The sequence below is a fragment of the Anser cygnoides genome, chromosome 6 (assembly GCF_040182565.1).
Source record: "Anser cygnoides isolate HZ-2024a breed goose chromosome 6, Taihu_goose_T2T_genome, whole genome shotgun sequence".
Lineage (NCBI taxonomy): Eukaryota > Metazoa > Chordata > Aves > Anseriformes > Anatidae > Anser > Anser cygnoides.
Genome location: NC_089878.1, coordinates 34,757,500 through 34,775,374, shown reverse-complemented (window position 1 = coordinate 34,775,374; position 17,875 = coordinate 34,757,500). Strand labels below are relative to the sequence as shown.

The 17,875-nt window shown below is 43.7% G+C and overlaps 1 protein-coding gene across 13 annotated transcripts in view; it reads left to right on the top strand.

Annotated features, from left to right (window-relative positions):
- NCKAP5 (NCK associated protein 5) overlaps positions 1-17,875 on the top strand; it is a 438,779-nt gene that overhangs the window by 52,989 nt on the left and 367,915 nt on the right. The window contains exons 1-2 of one of the 13 annotated variants that reach the window (XM_066999994.1): positions 16,210-16,554; positions 17,405-17,520. The exons of 3 other annotated variants lie outside the window; for them this stretch is intronic. The gene's annotated coding sequence lies outside the window, so the exon portion shown is untranslated. Of the gene's footprint in view, positions 1-16,209; positions 16,555-17,159; positions 17,521-17,875 lie in introns of those variants that run through there. 9 more of the 13 variants (XM_048079606.2, XM_048079607.2, XR_007169250.2 and 6 more) reach the window with 9 other exon arrangements.

Below are 17,875 nucleotides of genomic sequence, written 5' to 3'. Positions count from 1 at the left end.
CAGCTCAGGCAAGGACAAGCAGACCAGATTTAGCCTGACTCTGTTTTTCCAAATACCTAATACTCCCTACAGCTAGAGATATTATCAGTATCATCACAGCTCGCAAGGACAGTTTTTTTAGCTGAAGGCATGACTGATTTCAAAGGTATTGGAGGATGAACATTACTTCAAGTTTTTTGTTTTGTTGAATAAAAGTTTTGCTTGATTCTCATCTGTGCGCACATTTGCCACAGTTTTTGTTTTTCTGTTAGTTTAATAATGTTGCCCCCCAAAGAATTTTGCTTTTTTCTTTAAACCAGGCCTTGGTTTTTAAACAACCTCACTGGGGTGTTTCATTCGTGTGAGTGGCTTTTAGGCCGTACCTGGCCTCAGGGGGCTGAGCTGAATCGCATCCCTCTGGCACCCAAGCACCTTCCCACTGGCAGCAGCCGCCCTTCGTTAGGCAGCGCTTGGAGTGGAATTACTCCTCTGGGTCCTGGAGGTACGTTGGGCTGAGGGTTTTCGCAAGCCTCCCGGGGGCAGTTTCAGGTGCGCAAATCCCAGTGAGCTATCCCCTCAGTGAGATGTCACCGAGGTGAATATCATCAGGCGGACGGAGATGACTCCTTGTGCTGCTTCTCGGAAACTTGCGGAAATTGGGAAAGGCTCTGTAGTGTCAGGGAGGTCGGAGTGCTTGTGTGAACTGTTACCGGACATGCAGCTTGCTCAGTGGTGCTCCTTAAATTCCCACTGGTACAACACGTTCTTTTTACCTTGCTGTTCCTGGGCAATTAGTATATGAAATGAAAATCATCTTTAGTAGGGCTCTTTTGTAATTTCTGACATAATTTCGTGCATGGAAGGAGTGCCATATCGATGACTCTTATGACACGGAGGGACGGTGGCTAGGTCAGAATCCTTCCCGAGCATGGCAGCAGATTTTAATATGTTTTTCATTTGAAGAGAGTAAATGTTTTAGGAAAAGGACACAGTAACTTAGAAAATAGTTTCCATTTTTGTGAGGTTTCTATCAGATCTGTACTCTAATAATAAAGTAAATCACTGGAAAAATTAATGTTTTTTAAAATAGTATTTAGCTTTTATTCTTCCTATCCAGGAAAGCCTAAGTCACTTAGGCCCATATCCGTGTAGAGACTAAGATATCCTAACTCTCACTGAGATACTTTTCCTCCTGTATGCTAATTACATTAATATATTTGAAGTTTTACTCCACACTGGTGAAGAGTTAAGCACTTTCTTTTTATTTTTTTTTCCAGTTGCAGTTTCCATTTACTTCTAAATAGAAAAACTGCAAAATCCTCAGCTTTGGGCTTGTTTAACATGCAATTACCTGAAGACAAACAACCAAAGAAAAGCCATCAAATGATACATTTCCACAGATAATTAAAACCCTTCTCTTTTTTCACTGAAGGAAGTCTTTTATCAGAGAGAGCAGTGAAAATTTCTAATCACTGAAACTTTTTAGACCTTTTGACTCGTGTTATGTTAGGATCCCACTCCAACCAAGTGCATTGTGGTGTTGATGTCCTTTTATTTATATTTATTCATTTGAACCTATCTGTAATGTGTACGCATACATACACATTTATCTTGGTGGCTGTACAGAACCTAGAGAAATACTGGGGAAACGTGCTTCTAAATACGAATTGTATTGCTTCATTCTGCCCAGACGAAATGACGTGATGAAATATCTCTTTTGGCAGTCATACAGAGTAACATGTTTTTAATTTCCAGAATTATTAGTCACCTGGGCTTGCAAAAACACCTGTTGCCTGTGTAAACCTGCTGGTCTAAATACCCTTGCTGTGATGAAAATATCCTCGCAGCGATGCTCCTTATCCAGTAGGTCTCATTTTCCCTTAACTTCAAAAGATTATTGTCCTCTTGGTACTCACTCGTGTTCTCTTATCTAACAAGTAAATGTCAGAGCCAGTGGGGGCTACAGACCTGGAAAATAATATTCAAAAGGAAGCCCCTTGATGTGGCGGTGTCTGGGACCGTCCTTTTGGCAGTTACAAATGGCACAATAACACCTGAGAATAGAAAATCATTCCGTTTCTCAATTCTGCATATAATTGTAATGCAGCACCATTCCACTTGTATTTATTGTTTGTTAAAATAATGCCCTGATGTGGTCAGTTAAACAGTATCCTCCTCCAACCACCCTGGAACAGAAAACCCCAAAACCCCTTTAAAATAATTGGCTATAATTGAAGCCCAGCAGCTTTGATGCATTTTCCAACTAACTGTAAAAACAGAGTACAAAACCATTATTAACAGACTAAATGCTGACTAAATGCAATGAGCTAAGCAGCAGTCAGCTAAAGGTTGGTCTGGCTGTTCTCACGGAGAGCTTTTGAGGAAGGAGACCTTTAGAGAAAGATCTGATCTTCTCCTGTAAGGTGCCAGAGCCAGACACTGAAGTGTTTTGATAATTGGTCCTTTCATGCCCGTTGGTCGTTTGTGCCCTGTTAGTACAACTTAACAAATAACACTTTTTTTTTTTTCCTGCAGTGCCTTTAAAAATAGATTTCACGACAGTTGGAAAAGCTATTTTGCAGTTTAATTTCCATAGTCAGAGGCTTTTCATTAGCACAGCTTCTTATGACATGAGTTTATTCTGCATGTAGTTCAGTTTCACTATGGAAAATCATAGTAGTAAATATCTGCTAGGTATACAGGTTTTTGTAATCAGTCCCTGACAACATCTGTCAAAACAATATGGGGAAATTCGGGTTTGCTTTGTCATTACAGAATGGGACTGCTTGTTTATTCAACAGAAGAAATAAAGCATATTGAGAGGAGGCCAAAAGAGTCACACTGACTCAGTCACTGAGACTTCCAGTTTCCAGCTACAGGATATTTTGGTTCCAACATTTCACATCAATAATAAACAATCTTTATGGGAACCATCAAATGATAAAAATGAGAACATGAATTGAGAGCTAGGCTATATATTTTTTAATCTGTTGTATGCTATAGTTTACATTGGGGTCGATCTCAAGATTGGAAAGAAGCAGGTTCTGTATCACAGGAGTCTGATTTTCAAATAAATGTTTGCCAGCTATGTGCGATACTATCAATAATTCATCACTGTAGTTCTTCCGAGATGGTCTGCTGATGCATGTGCTCTGTCAGAGCACATGGTAATAATATGAGCATTTATGTGATTTACAGATCTACAAAATAGCAAATAACTAGAAATTTCTTCAAGTGACAGTACGCATAGGCTCTTGAATGTCAAAAATAGTGTGCGTGACAGCTGCAGTACGTGTAAATCATGCTCGACTGTTTAAAGAGGTCTCTGGGTATAAGTACATGCACTTACACTGGCATCCTCGTAGTCCATTCCCAATAGCTGATTGACAGATTGTATTTTATGTAATTGTGCATTTTCTTATGTTTCTGTTAACTGTTTAATCCCCTGTGGTGTCCAGTAGTTCCAATTCTATCTCTTGGCAAATAGAATTTGTAGGGCTCAAACCACGGACATTTCCCTGCCGCACACTGTCACACAGGCGTGCGGTTCCTTTTAGTAATTCAGGTCTTCAGCAATGTGCTGAAAATTGTGTTGCACAAAGAGGTTTGTAAAATTTTTTCATGTGCTCTAGTTCAGCAAGAAACTTAGAAATGGTGACTCCTATGGTAATTCATTCTTGTGCTTTCACAAAATTCAGGTGAGATGCCTTCTTTGATTGCAGCTACGTGAGTGTCAGTAGCACTGGGAAGAGCTTCATCAGCTTTCAGCCAAATTCCCACCTTTGCACCAGCTTTGGTCCTGGAGTTGCTCAGGTCTGTGTGGTGCAAGAAAGCACCATCCTGCCAGCACACTGCATTTGCTCCCACTTGTCCAAGCTTTTCACTTTTGTGGTCCAATCTTTTAGCAGTGTACATTAACCTTAAACTTGCTCGGTATTTATCAGACCCTGCGTGCAACCAACCTGTGGAAGTGTGATTGGGAAAGTGAGGTCAGAAAATGCGTTTACACCTTCAAAAGGATTGAAGACCTCTGGCTTTCTGGTCTGTTTTCTGTGGCACAGTGTGCAGGTAGAGCTGAGCTTAATCCATCTTCCTAGCACCAGTGTGGTTGCCGAGTGCTGTGGAGGGAGAGGAGCTGTCACTCACACTGGAAAGCTGTGTGTTAGAAGAACACTTAGCAGCTTGAAGTGTGTTCTTCAAAAGAGCAGCACTTCTGCGTGGAAGGAAGCTCCATCCTTGCCAGAACCGTGCCCATTGGGTGCTGTCATTCATACTTAGCAGGAGCAAAGAAAGAGAAATGGGAATAAGGGGCAACCTCTGGCATTCAGTTAAGGAGAGAGGATGGTACACTGGGTTCCCTCTTCTTTTCCTTTTTTCCCCCATATAACCCTGCAAAGGCACTTGTGTATTAATTGGGTGAGTGTCTGTAAGCTGTAAGGCTGGATAGATTTGAGATGGTGCACGGGTGCGGACGACTTTAAAGCTAATCTGTACAAAAGGACTGCCTACTATAGCACTCATCACTGAACATCGGTGTGGTTGCAAAGCTTAGCTCGGTATGGATGATAAATTAGATTTTTGCATGGGGAAAGTTTAATAGCTTCATCTCTTTCATTACGGTAGGGAAGAAAACCAGAGTGCAATCATCTGGGGGTATTTTGTGCAAGTACCTCACGTCTCTCTGAGCTGAATGATGCATGGAGGGCAGCCACATTGCGGCCTTTTGCCTGGTAGCCCACCTGGACATCACTCCATCTTCGCCTGGCCCTGCCATACCCACACAGCTTTCCAGTCCTTCCTGTGTGGGAACGGCCTGGCCGTGGGGCGGCTCAGCTCAGTTGAAGCGTGTCTCTGTGGCCAAACGGGTGCCATGCGCCCAGCCGGGGAAGGTTTGGGTGGTTTCCACCTGGGAGCTGAGGGAAGCGCCCCGGCCCTCCCGGCCAGCAGCAGGCAGGACCCAGCATCTGTGACCCCAGTCCCGTGCCTCGTTGTTTCTGTGGTTCTGTCCCGAAACAAAACTGGTTTTGTATGCCCGCAGTGGTGTGCCGTGACTAAAATGTTTGCCTGCCGTTCCCCCGAGGCTGAAAGATTTGCTGTCTGAGGCAGGGCTGCGGGACAGGGATCAGCCCAAGCGGGGCGGGACGTGCCCCTGCGGCTTCTGCTCCTGCTGGCAATGCACGCTGTGGAGCCGCCCTGCAGCTCGCTTCTCCGCCTGCCCAAAGCCCAGGGCAACCCACTGGCTCCCAGTGGCCACCAGCAGACCCACAGCTGGGTTTTTTATCAGGATGCTAAACTTGTGGATAAGAGCCGGTTTCTGAGCGCCCGTGACACCCACAGCAGCACAGCAGGCTTTGTGGAGGCCTTCCCCCGGCTCCCATCGTTTTCTGAAATTCCAGGTCAGCAGCCCAGCTGTTTTCGAAAGGAGGGTGCTTTTGCCGTATTAAACATCTAAATATATATTATTAGGAAAGTTCTACTAAGTAAGTCCATTAAATTGTTGTTCAATTTATTATAGTCTTTTAATAGCTTGTTTCTAAACATGCTTAAAGTTTTGGACAGGAAAAACAATACAGGTTTCCATTTGGGGTCATTGGGAGGAAAGCAGTAAGACTTGAAGGTAAAATCTGTTAGACCACCTTGAAAACAGTGGCAAAAAACAGCAAGAGTTATTCATTAATTTTTATTTAGTAAGTTGGTGTTCAGTCAGTGAAGCTGCCTCTATGAAGTACTGTTATTTCACCTCAGCATCATGCTGAAAAAGACTAGCAGAATTTCAGAGCTGTTGTCTCAGGCTTTATATAGGCTCAAGGTTTACATTCTGTTCCTGTTTTGATAAATCTTCCTTCCAGGCATAAGGTGTAGAAACGTTTAATTAAAGCTCACATTCTAGAGCAAGGGGTAAACGCTGTGGTAAGGCGCAGACACCGGTAGTGGGGTAACTGCAGGCAGCAAGAAGAGATCGCGGTAAAGATCCACACCTGAGGTGGCCAGGGAGACTTCTCCAGCACTCATTGGAACTCCGGGGGAAAACATTCTGGATAAACATCTGTCTCTGAGCACTGCCCCTTGCTCCCAACACAGGTGTTACTTTCCTCACAAACATTTCCAGAACATGCCATCTTGAGGGAGGGCAACTGTCTTCTCCAGGTGTCCATAGAAAATGAATACTTGATAATTGGAAGGCATGGGATTCGTCACTTCAGGGGGCCTGGCAGCGTTACCTGCTGCCCGGGTCAGCGGGCCCACCAGCAGGCAGCGTAACGCGGGCGCCGCCGTGCTTCTCCCCTGCTTTGGCATCGGTTTGGGAAGCTGGGTTTCCAGTTCCTAGCACTGGCGGAGAGTGCTGTTCCCAGTGGAAGCGGGGGCATTTTTATAGGTTCATAATGCCTTTATTTTGAGTAAATTAAAGCTGTGCTGACTCGGATGCCTTGATTTATGGCTCTGCCTCAGGAGCGGACCACAAGCAAGAGCCCAGCTCCAGCGGCCGCTGGCAACGCCAGCAGCCTGGTGCAGCACAGGGCAGCACGTCCTACGCAGCTGCTTGGATAGCAGGCAGCTGTGGTTTTAGCCATTAGCACCAAACCCTTCCGAAACAAACCAGCTCTGTAGGTCTGGGGCAGCGGAGCAGAGATTTGGCGTCAGTTAACCTCCCCGTAGGGTCTGACTTCTCCACTCAGCTTCGGGAGAATTAGCTTGAGTCAGGGCTACAGGAAGAGCTGGATTCCAAGCTCTTCTCCTTCTTGAAGACTGATGGTAGTATTTTAATAACTGTACAGATAGCCCGAATATGTAGGCTGATTTTCAATGTGTACATGAGGTTATCGTTCTAGGTGAAAAAATCAAATGGCTGCATACATGTATTTTAAATAATTGTTGTGGCTAGGGGGAAAATATTGGAGCAATGAGGACATTCTCACTGACTTGAGATTAGAGAGGCCTTTTTGGCAGGACAAAAATGTAGTTTGCTTATAACACCTGCATATACTTGCATGTCTATGATCTTCTGGTTTTTACAGCCTTTGGTGTCTATTCTCTCCTTGATATATTTGCAGAATTCATATGATCTTCTGCTGGAAGTGCTGTTGGGTGGAGGAGAAATACAGTGCCTAGTACAAACAGTTCCTTGTGAATGCTGCATTCCTACAGTTATCTGTCATTTAGAAAAAATGCAGCTCAATAACCTATTTTTAGCACAGCTTCTGACAGTAGTAATTAAATATATTTTTAAAAATCATAGCATATAATATTAAACCAACTCCTGCCGTGATATTTACCATTTCTGCTCTGTATGTACATAGTGCCCATGAAGACACAGTGGCATTTATTGTTTATCTTGTCAACTGTCTTGTCATTGAATCTTTCTAAGGAAAGAAGGAGAGAAGAAAGAAGTTTGCTTATGTTCAGTTTACCTATATTTTAATAACGTTGGTTCAGCCTTGTCCTGGTTGAAAAGCATTTCTGTTTTGTAATGTATCTGGGTATACTAATAAAATATTTCTCAATCTGTTTTGAATATGACAGCCAGGATTCTGAGGTTGGTGGAAATTTTCAGGTATGTTAGGTAGCAGCTGGAAACCACAGTGAGTGAACAGTCCTAGTGGATCAAGCAAAGCTGCTGAAAATTAATTCAAAGGGTTTCTAGTGTGCTGCAGGTGGAGAAAAACACATCAACTGTATGGTTAATTAGGAAGAAGTGTCATCTTATTATTTGCCTAGAGTTGCCTGGTTTTAAAATAGTAAGTAATCACAGCAAACTTTTCAAGAACAGGACAAAGTTCCAGAATTGCCATGAGCATTTCAAGCATTCATAAACTGACTTTTTAAGGGGGGAGTGGTAACCCTGGTCCTGACGGGTAAATAAGCTATAATTAAGTTATTCATTTGCAATGTTTTATAAATACTGCATTTTCATGGCTATCATTTTCTGTAAAAGCTTTTGAAATTTATAAGTCTTAAAAATAGAAACCTAGTTTTAGGGCTTTGTCTACACAGAAAAGTTACTGCAACATTAGCAGTGAATCACACTACAAAACAGCTATTCCACACTGATTCTCTGTGCAGATGTTTCTAATGCCTGCCATGTGGTAAGATTGCACACAGTGACAACTGCTCTGTCCCATCCTATTTTGCAGCAAAACTTCCATGGAGGCTTCCCCAAAGATTATCTAGCTCAATAATATTACTCTAATTTGAAGCCTCACTAAGGTGTAATGTTGTCTCTGCAATGCGAAGGGGAAGTCTTTTATAGGAGGTATATTTTGAATATAGCAGAATACCTAAGTTTCCTGTAGAATAAGAATGACTATCATTACTGACGTTGATATTGGTTTAGATAATTACAGTTAGATTAAATCATGAAAGCGCACATCAGCATGGCTGTTCTGGCTGAAATCCTGATATTTTGAAATCATTTGAGTGGCAGAAAGTCGTAGGTATTAATTGGGCCTCATTACGGAAACAAAAAGAGATCTTGATATGTCCTAAGGCTGCATAACAGTAATTTCCATCTGTTTAAAGACATGTGCCAAACTTAGAGCACTGGAGAAATTATTCACGTCCAAGCTTCTGGGATGTTTGGAAGAGCTCTGAAAGGAAATTGTCAATATTATCGGCAGTGAATGAAATGTTTGGGGCCTTAGTTAAAATTCTTAGACATTGTCCATAAACCTGTGGTATGGTATGAGCAATACCAACCAGTAATGCTAACTTGTGCAGAGTGAGACACGCTTCTGCGTTCTGGGGGCTGCTGTATCCATCCTGTTCGAGGGGTAAGGAAGCAGCAAGAAGGAAGGGGAGATGCCTGAGAAGCTGTCCCATGTGTCTGTGATGACCGACCTCTCAGACAGTACACAAGACTTGATCCAAGTAGTTTGGTAATGCAGCCTAGAACCCAAATTAGAGCTAGAATCTCCGAGTTAAAACTGTAAAGGGTTTCTATTTTTAGGATGTACCAAATACACTAAGCAAGTGCTTCTGGCTGGTGATAGCCCATTTCATTAATCATGTATCCACGGGTAGGCTGTGTGTGTGGAGGACCGCGACCGCAGCGATGCTGAGAAGTGCTCCCTTCCTTCTGCTCAGTGCAGGGAGCTGATGTTACGGGGCTGCTTCCCATAACCCAGGTAGCTTGTTGAAAGACACTTCAAGCCCCTCTGCAGGTCGCTGCGTTGCACTGTGTGAATATCACCTAGTACTGCTTTTCTGCACTTCTGCACTACTGTGCACTTTCCCGTCACATACACTGGGACAAAGTCAGTAGCTATGATGAGTCGCTAGCATGTTACACGACTTGATCATTGGTTTGGTTCCAGATGAATAAAAATTTATCACAGATCTACTGCTCTCTGTTAGTCACGTTTGTGTTTATACTAATGTCACTGAGAAAAATGTGGATTGTGAGATTAAAGCAAACAGAGAATAACATATCTGCAGCAACCTGCTGCAGGAATTGAGGAAAGTTCGGTGTAAAATATGAGACCAAAAGCTGGACAGTTATTTCATTTAGATCCAATCTGTATGGAAGTCAGCAGCAGCTGATTGCATTTCTCTGTTGTGGTTGTTTCTTCTAACCGTGGGTTCACATTAAAACAGCGCTTTGACATCAAAATTATTCATTTTATTTTAATGTGTGGCGTTAAGTAAGCTGGGTGGCAAATTGTCTTCTCAAGCAGATTGACTTGTTTTACCTGTGGGGAAGGAACAGCTGAACAGCTAGGAGGGAAATCTGCCAGTTCAGGAAATTTATTGTAACTTAGGTAGCTGAGAGTGAATTGTTTGTTTTTGAACGCTAGCTTGCTTTTGATGCTTTTAATTTAACTGAAGTCTTTATCATACCATTTGAAATTATCCTCAGGGGCTGAGGCTATCACTGAAACTTGAAAAGTAATTGATACTTATTCTGTGTTGTTCACTGTGTTTATATGATTACAAGATGAGTTTTTCCTCTCTTTATAGCATGCCATAAAATCTTCAGTACTGTAGTAGAGAAGGCAGCGTGATAAACCAGAACAGCCTTCATTTGATATACCTGCCCCTTTCGAGCCAGACAAACAGAACGGAGGGCTTTATTTTGCAGGAAGACTGAGAAACTTTTCTTGTCACAAAAATAATCTCTGGCTGTTTCATCATCCCTTTTGCAAAGCCACACTTGGTCCCCTTCCCTGAAAACTGTTTAGCTGGCTGTTACGAATTGTTATATTTCACAGATTTAAGGTAATCATAGCATATTGTTGAAATCCTGTGTGTTGAAAGTGGGTGTGCAATTTATCGCCATCTTCTACAACAACCCAGGATTTTTCAAGAGGGCAGCGGAGGGAGGCCAGAGGCCTTGAATTGAGGCCCTTTTTGGTAAGAATTAATGTTGTTGTTCAGGGGCCTGTTGGCAGTACAGAGAGCAGCAACTCCCAGACTTTAATGTGTTGGTGGCTCCATTTTGGCTTTAAGCAGGCAGCGTACCCCCTGGGGTTTTACCTGTGCCGTTGGATCAACTTTCTGTGGGTCCCAGGGGTGCTGTGGGAGCAGCGTACTTGCAGGGTGTTTCGGGTAGACTGTTGTTTATAATAGTCAGTCAGGAAAACGGGATGCTTTTATCAGCCCAGCGGTGTGTCACAGTATGGAATTATGTGGTATTAAAACAAGGCGTGTTGTTGTGGCTCTGATTTGACAAGTCATATGCTGGTAGTGGCTCCTCCCCGTCCTGCTCTGAAGACAGAATTTGAAAGGCCCAAAGAGAGCTTTAAATGATATAAATGTTTCTCAAACAGTCCCAGGATTGCTGTTTTCTTGCAGCCTTTGGGAGAGAACGGAGCTGAGGGCCCCGTTTTGGTCACCGTGTTGGGCCTCACAGGCCCTGGTGTGGCTGGGCCCTGTGGGGACGCCGCTGCCTTGCTCTCACGGCAGCGCTTTGGCCAGTGACCACAGCTGCTCGTGGGTACTGATTAACTTTGTGTGTGCCCTTTGGCAAATAGAGTGGGTGATAGGGCCCATCAGATGGTTACTAAGTCCTCATCAAGGGATCGATGAAACACATGCGGGTAGATAGTGGGCAGCTGCGTTCCCGCCTCAAGCTCACCCTGCTGGGGCAGGAGCAGGAATCGGCCTCTTCATGACAGAAAGGCAGAAGTAGGAGCAGTGGCACCCCACAAAAAGAGCTTCCCGTAGCGAGTACAAGAAGAACTTGGAGTAAAAGCCTGGCAAGGGAGAAAGTAGGCTGCCCCAGTCAGTTCATTACTTAGTTTTCCTCCACAAGCAGTAATGCACAAGGGGAAAAGAGGGCGGGCATCTGTTACGGAGAGACATGGGTTATCACTGGGAGTGAGAGGGCAGAAAGAGGCTTACAAATGGCCGGGAGCTGGCTGCCAGCTCCCAGCGTTCAGGAGGTCTGGTCTCTGTGAGAGCTTTCAAAAGATGCTGTGTTATCCCTAACACCATCCCAGCTGTTAGGAGTGCGAGTGCTTGTTCGTTCAAGGGAACTGTTTGGAGCTGTTTGCTGTATTATGGATTTGCATTACGTGTTTAAAAGCAATTTACATAAAATTTAGTTCTGATTTGTGTAATCTTCTCTGAGGAAGTTTTCCCCTTAGTACGTTGATGTGCTGCTACCTCTGTGCCGCACAGCGTAAGGGTACAGCTTCCAGCCAGATCCTTATCTCCATCTGGTGCGTGCACATGGGAGGACGGTTTATAAAGCCATCTGAAATATATAAATTGTATTCCTTATTTCCTCTGCTCGGTCTGATTACCAGGTCCTGTAATAGAACAGGAGCGAGGCAATTCTGTGACTGAGGGCTGGAGGGTGATATGCTAGCACTCGCCCTCACTTTGGGAAGATGACCAGCCCTTCCTTTGGTGGGTGAAGGTGTCAGGGTGCAGCCGGAGGAGTGCAACCATCGAGTCGAGAGCTCAGGGCTGTGTAGCTGGCATTCCCCGGGCAAGAATCTCTGCTCTGACATGTACAAAAATGTAACTGATTGCTCCAATCCAACGACCAGTTCATTGATTAAAAGGGCAAATGGGCTTTCATCCAGGAGTGCAGCAGAAAACAAACAGCTAGGCTAGAAAACAAGGCTGTTTAACCATCTGAAAGAGCATGGAGCCATCACAGCTGCTGCAGAACCTGTCACGACTTGGCTGCCAAGAGGCCAGATGCTCGCATCAGAGGAATGTGTGTTTCACAAGCTGATACCTCTGCTTCCTGACACACAGGGACACGTCCGAAAAGGCAGGAGGAGAGTGCAAAAATTTAGTCAGCTTTCCCATTAGCTGCCAGCCTTGCTGGAACGCCAACACCTGCAGAAATAGGTATTTTCATCGGAAAGAAATTATGGAAATAACCTTCTCCTCTTAGTAGATACCGCTTTTGATAACCAGAGAGGGACCACTGTCCATATGTGAAATCAAACATTGCATAACTGATTTAATGATTGGACCCATTGGAATCTAAATTTTCAGAGACTTACCCGTGTGATTAAGGATATACAAAAGCCCTTGAACGCAGGTTGATTTTGGGCCTGCTCCAGAATGCACTAATGCCATTGATTTCAATTAACTCTGGCTAAGGTCACTGGTGGCTGAATCAATCTCACAACTCCAGAAACAACAGGAAAGGCAAAGAAAGAATAATGGCTTAAATCAGGAAATTAATGAAAGCCAGTCAAAGGTACTTGTATTTAGTAATCACATTTAAAATGTTTCTGAGTTCCTTTGCAAGTTAAAAATCCAGCTTCTGCCTCCCCTTTCCTGGCTCAAGTGGCAACACTCAAAATAGGTTTGGTATGATTTGCTTAAAAATGTATTTTACAATGAGGCAATTTATAGTGAAAGTCAATGTCCTTTGAAGGCATCACATCAATTTTCACCTGTGAATGCTTTTTTGGAATTCTATTGAAGCATAAACTATGGAACCGAAAAAGACTTAGGAATTGATTTCAAATCACTGTTACAGCTGGAAAAATGGTAGGTGCTCATTTTAGTTCTCAGTTCATCTAGAAAGGTTAGATAAAACATTTCATTTTAGCCATTCTTTTTCTTATCTGTCAGTATATGGAGTCAAGTTTATCCTGGCACTTAAGGACGGGATTCCCGTAGCGTAGGATGTGAGGTAGAGGAAATGTTTCTGTGTAACTGTCCTCTTCCAGGAGGTGGAATATTGTCTTTTTAGGTGCCGGAGTGCGAGGTACAGGGGAGCACGCAGCCCATTACACAGAGCTGTCTGCGAGGTGGTGGGGAGCGTGCGGCAGTACATGCGCAGAGCAGGGCTGGGAAGGACAAACCAGATGGATAACGTCCCGTGACCCCAGATGGGGCAGAATGGCCAACTGGGCACACTTACTGTTCTTACATCTTACTTGCTGCTTTCTCTGAAGCTTAAATTCGTAAATGTGACAAAGGAGAGATCTATTGTTTGTTCCAGCAATAAAACCTTCCTTTGCTAGGGACCTTTCCCCTATTCTTGACATGCAGGGGAGGTAAAAAGCTTTGAAAAATCACCTAGTAAGGTTAAAACCCAAACTGTTTCTGTGATCAAAAGCTTACCAGCCTGATCAAACTGCTTCAGCTGAAGACCCTTTTCTGACAGTGAGTATTTGAGGAGATTCATACACCGCCTCCACACATTTCCTTTTATTCTCTCCACATATTTTTACTTGGTTCTGTTGTTTATCCTCCCTGCCAGCTACCCCAGGCTTAGAAAAGTGTTTACTGTGCTAACATGTGATGATCCCACATGCTTTTAGGTATTTGTTTTATGAAACTGATACTTAATTGTGATGGTAAGAGAGAATAATTTTAATTTTCAAAGAACATTTTGCTTCCAGTTCCCTGGTGCCATTCTGGGGAAATTTCTATGATATTTTAAGGATCAGCCCAAGATTTCCAACCGTATGCAACTCCAAGGAGGGCAACTTCTGCAGCCTGTGATTTATTTTACTATTTTTCAAATTTGCCCTCCAGTGATCTGAGTATTTATTGTGGAATAATAATATAACATATTGGGATTATTGTATTCTATATAATATGAGCTATTGTATTACATTATGCTACATAACCTTGTATCGTATTGTATTGCAATTTGTTGGGATGGGAGTGTCCTGCAGTTTAGTCCTTCTAGGTTATGCTGTTCTTCAGTCTGCCAGCCTGCCTGCCCTTGCCCCAGGCATCGGGTACAAAAAGGCTTTAGCACGGCCCGCGGGCTCACTGCGTGAAGCTGTCCTGAAGCACGCAGAACTCCCTGCGCTGTTAGGTGGCCCTGGCTGGAAATCCTCTCAGCTCTTCCCACCTCCTGTTCAACTGATGGGAGCCGAGCAGCTGACACCACGGCTTTATGGCTCTGTTGTGGAGAAGGGACTGCAAGCATCCGGGATCCCAGCTGTTTTCTGATCTCGTGCTGGTGAGAAGCAAACAGCGGTATTGGAGATAGTATGGATTTGTATTAGCATGAGACACTGGGTTTTTAACAGATCCTGCCTACGCTGGGGTAGGTGAATTGACAAGCTTTACTAATGTCTGCGTGTACTTAGGTCACTTCATTATGTCTCATCTGAGCTGTCTGCCCATTGAAAATGTGGCAGCGTGAAGCGGAGTTAGTCCCTTGATGCAGTCCTCAGATGTTCAGCCCGGGAGCGACTGCTGTAGCTCAGGACTTCCACTCATTTATCTTTGCAGTCAACCTGTAGCTCGTCAAGGACAGGCTTGTGTTGTGAGTTTTGTTCTAACAAAAGCCATGGCATTCCTGCCAAAAATAAGCTGTATCTGCGCAGCCAGTAACTGTATCTTACGATGACCTAGAATAGAAGTTAGATGGATAAATGCACTTGGAGGGTGAGCTAATGGCCACTCCCGTAATAAGGGCTGTAATGTGAAGAATGCAGAATCTGTTTGTCCCCCCGCATGGGAATTCTCATCTTGGGAAGAATAACCTACTGCTTAACCCTACAAGCCTCAATACTGGTTTCTTCGCACGTTTATTTTTGCAAGATCCACCAGTTCTGAAAAGGATTAAGAGAGAACTTATTTTGGTGGAAGTCTCCAAAAAACTGGTTTCGGGGAATTGATGCCACTGCCCTGCAGAGCTGCCTGACCAGAGAGGTCTGCCTGGTGTCTGCTCTCCTGATCCTCTGCGGCTGGGCGTAGTTAGCCTGGAAACACATCACAGTTCTTTAGGAAGTTGAGTAAACGATAAATTTGCTAAATACTACAAATACTTCCTGGTAACAGGCTGCATTTTCTCTTGAGGGTTGTCCTTTTTCATTTCATGAAGTATCTGGCTTTTTCTATCAAATCAGGGTTTTTCTTGTTTTATGAATCTTGCTTTCTTCTACAAGTGTGTGCCTGCATGAGCATCATGCTACAAACCAGTTTTGTTGTCAAGAGAGCTGAGTGTAATCTGTGTTTTGTGTTATTTAACGTTCATCAGTACTTGTAATGGCAGGTGAAAAAACAAATCTTATCCTTGGCTCGAGATGCTGCACTGCAGGCTGGCATTGAATTTAAACAGAACATGCCCCTTCTACTGATCTTAAGGATGGGCCTGTTCCCGCTGATGTCTTGGGGAGCCGTACGTGTGAGCATGCAGTCTCTTTTGTGTTTTTTTTTCTCTTTTTAAAAGGAGTAGCTGCAGCACAGCACTTGCACAGCTGGGCCTAAAGCTGCATGTGTTGAAGCGCACGTTATTGCATGTTACGTGTTAGTACTCACTACTCCCATGGCCCATGTCATCTTCAAAGTATTTGGAAGGTTTCCTGGACCAGGTTTTAAGGAGAAGACACAAACCCTTGCTGACTGTGACGGAAGATGGAGCACAGCCCCATGTGGCAGGGCGGTGAATGCAGCTCCTGGTGGCACAGCCTGCTGTTGTTCCTGGTGTACTTGGGCTGATGAGCCATGGGAGCGAAGGTAGGGGAATTACAGCACAGCTCCTTCAAGGCACAAGCTTAGGTGTAGAGGCAGCGCGTGCTGGTGCGAGTGGCTCCAGCGAGCTCCGTGGCTCTGTGGCAGGAGGGCGTCGCTGCCACTCAGGGCAAGCACCGGGGAAATGAGGCAGTTTGTCATCAAGGCCGCAAAATTTTTTTTAATGATGCTCTTGCAGGCAAGAGTAAGATCTTCAGCCGGTGCTAACCGCTGTCGTTCAGCTGTGTCATTGCGACTAGCATGATATGGCTACGGTTCATACATCAGCTAAGGATCTGGCCTCAGGTTGATTTGCTTGCTGTAAATCCAGGCAGAAATGCAGGTTACTACTCTTATGTGTAGTAGTTGAGAACATCGTAAAAACTTGGCTTCAGCTCATCTCTGAGCTCAGGTTTCTGTTTTGTTGTGTGTGGAACGTGCAATCAAGGGTGTTTGGATGCGAGTGGCGAGGCGTTTCCCAATATTGAAGCTCTTTGTGTGGAAGAGCGTGCAGATAAGAGAGAGCTCTGTCTGTCACAGCTCTTGGTGGTGCCCTTCCAGCGTTTGAAGTTCTGACTTGAAAGCACAGACTTCTGAGAAACCAAGGCACAGGCTCCCAGCCCCTTTCTTTCAGCAGGAGCTCTCAATGACAGGGGATAGATTGAGATGAGTGCCTGTGCCAGTGCTCAGGTGAGTACCCCCTGCCCCCCAGGTGCTGAGTGGGCGTTTCAGCTCCAAAACACCTCCTAGTCCCGGACCTCCAACTCAGGGGAGGAAAGGTCAGTATTTACACCCTCATCACCGAGTGAAAAACAACGTTTGAGGCTGTCTCTTGCTTTCTTATATTTTCACCCTTGGAAAGTGAGGAGAGTTTCTTCAGAACACACTGTAACTGACATTGAACTGGCTTAAATCTTGTAAAGATAGAAGTCTGTAATTGTGTAACTTTTAAAATTAGGAATTAGTTGAAATACTCATTTCAATTTACTAAAACTCTTTGCTCTGTACTTTTAAATCCATGCAGATTTGCACCCCTAGTTGCATATCTTTAAAATAAAAGAGTTAGGAGAATGCAGGGGTAAATTCTGAAAAAGGCACTGCTGACACTTTTAATTTTTCTTTTTCTCCCTGCACTCTTTGCATTTTGCAGCTCTGGTTAGGTTGTTCTTAATTTTGTGCTTTCCCTGCAAACACTGTTTATTCATTCTAAGAAAACATCAGTTGGGTAAACAGAAGTATTTATGTGTGTAGCACTGCAACTCCTACTAAGATGCAAATTGTGCTGCAGGGAAGATAGTTTGTGCTTTTCTTTCCTCTTCTCTTTTCTTTTTTTGACAGTCAGTTAATAAAGACTCAACAATAAGCAGCTGCCTGTGATGTCATTTGGGACTTTGTCCACAGAGCTTGTATTTACAAGTACTGAGCAACTACATAGCAGCAGAAAACCCAACTATCAGCAAACTTCATGTCTGCTGTTACTGGAGGACTTCTGTAGTGCTGTGGATGGTGCAGAAAGCTAACTCTGTTCTTCTAACCACAGACTTTTAAAGCTTGGTAAATAAACACTGGATAAACTCGAGAGAATTTCTGGACTGCAAAGACTTCTTACGGTTCTGAGTTCTCCAGGGCTGGCATGTTTTGACTGAACTGCTGCAAGTAAGACTTTTGCTGTTTTAGTGTTTTTATCATCTCTGTAAAGCTTATTTTTCTCTAGGAATTTGTCAGCATTGCTGTTTGTAGTTTAACTTTAATTAAAAGAGCAGCAAGTATGTAGTTAGTAGTTGCAGCCATGTATCTGTAATAGGATAAAGGACAAATGAAAACTTGAATCTAGCTTTTGTTTGCATGAGACTGCACTGAAGTGACTCTCTTAATATAATTGGTGAAACTCTAAGGTTCTTAAAATATCATATTGTCATTAATCAAACAAAAAAGCAGGCTGTCTTTTAAACATTGTTCTTTTATCAGTTCATGGCATTTATTTGAATACTCAAAATTAGTGTGGATTTTT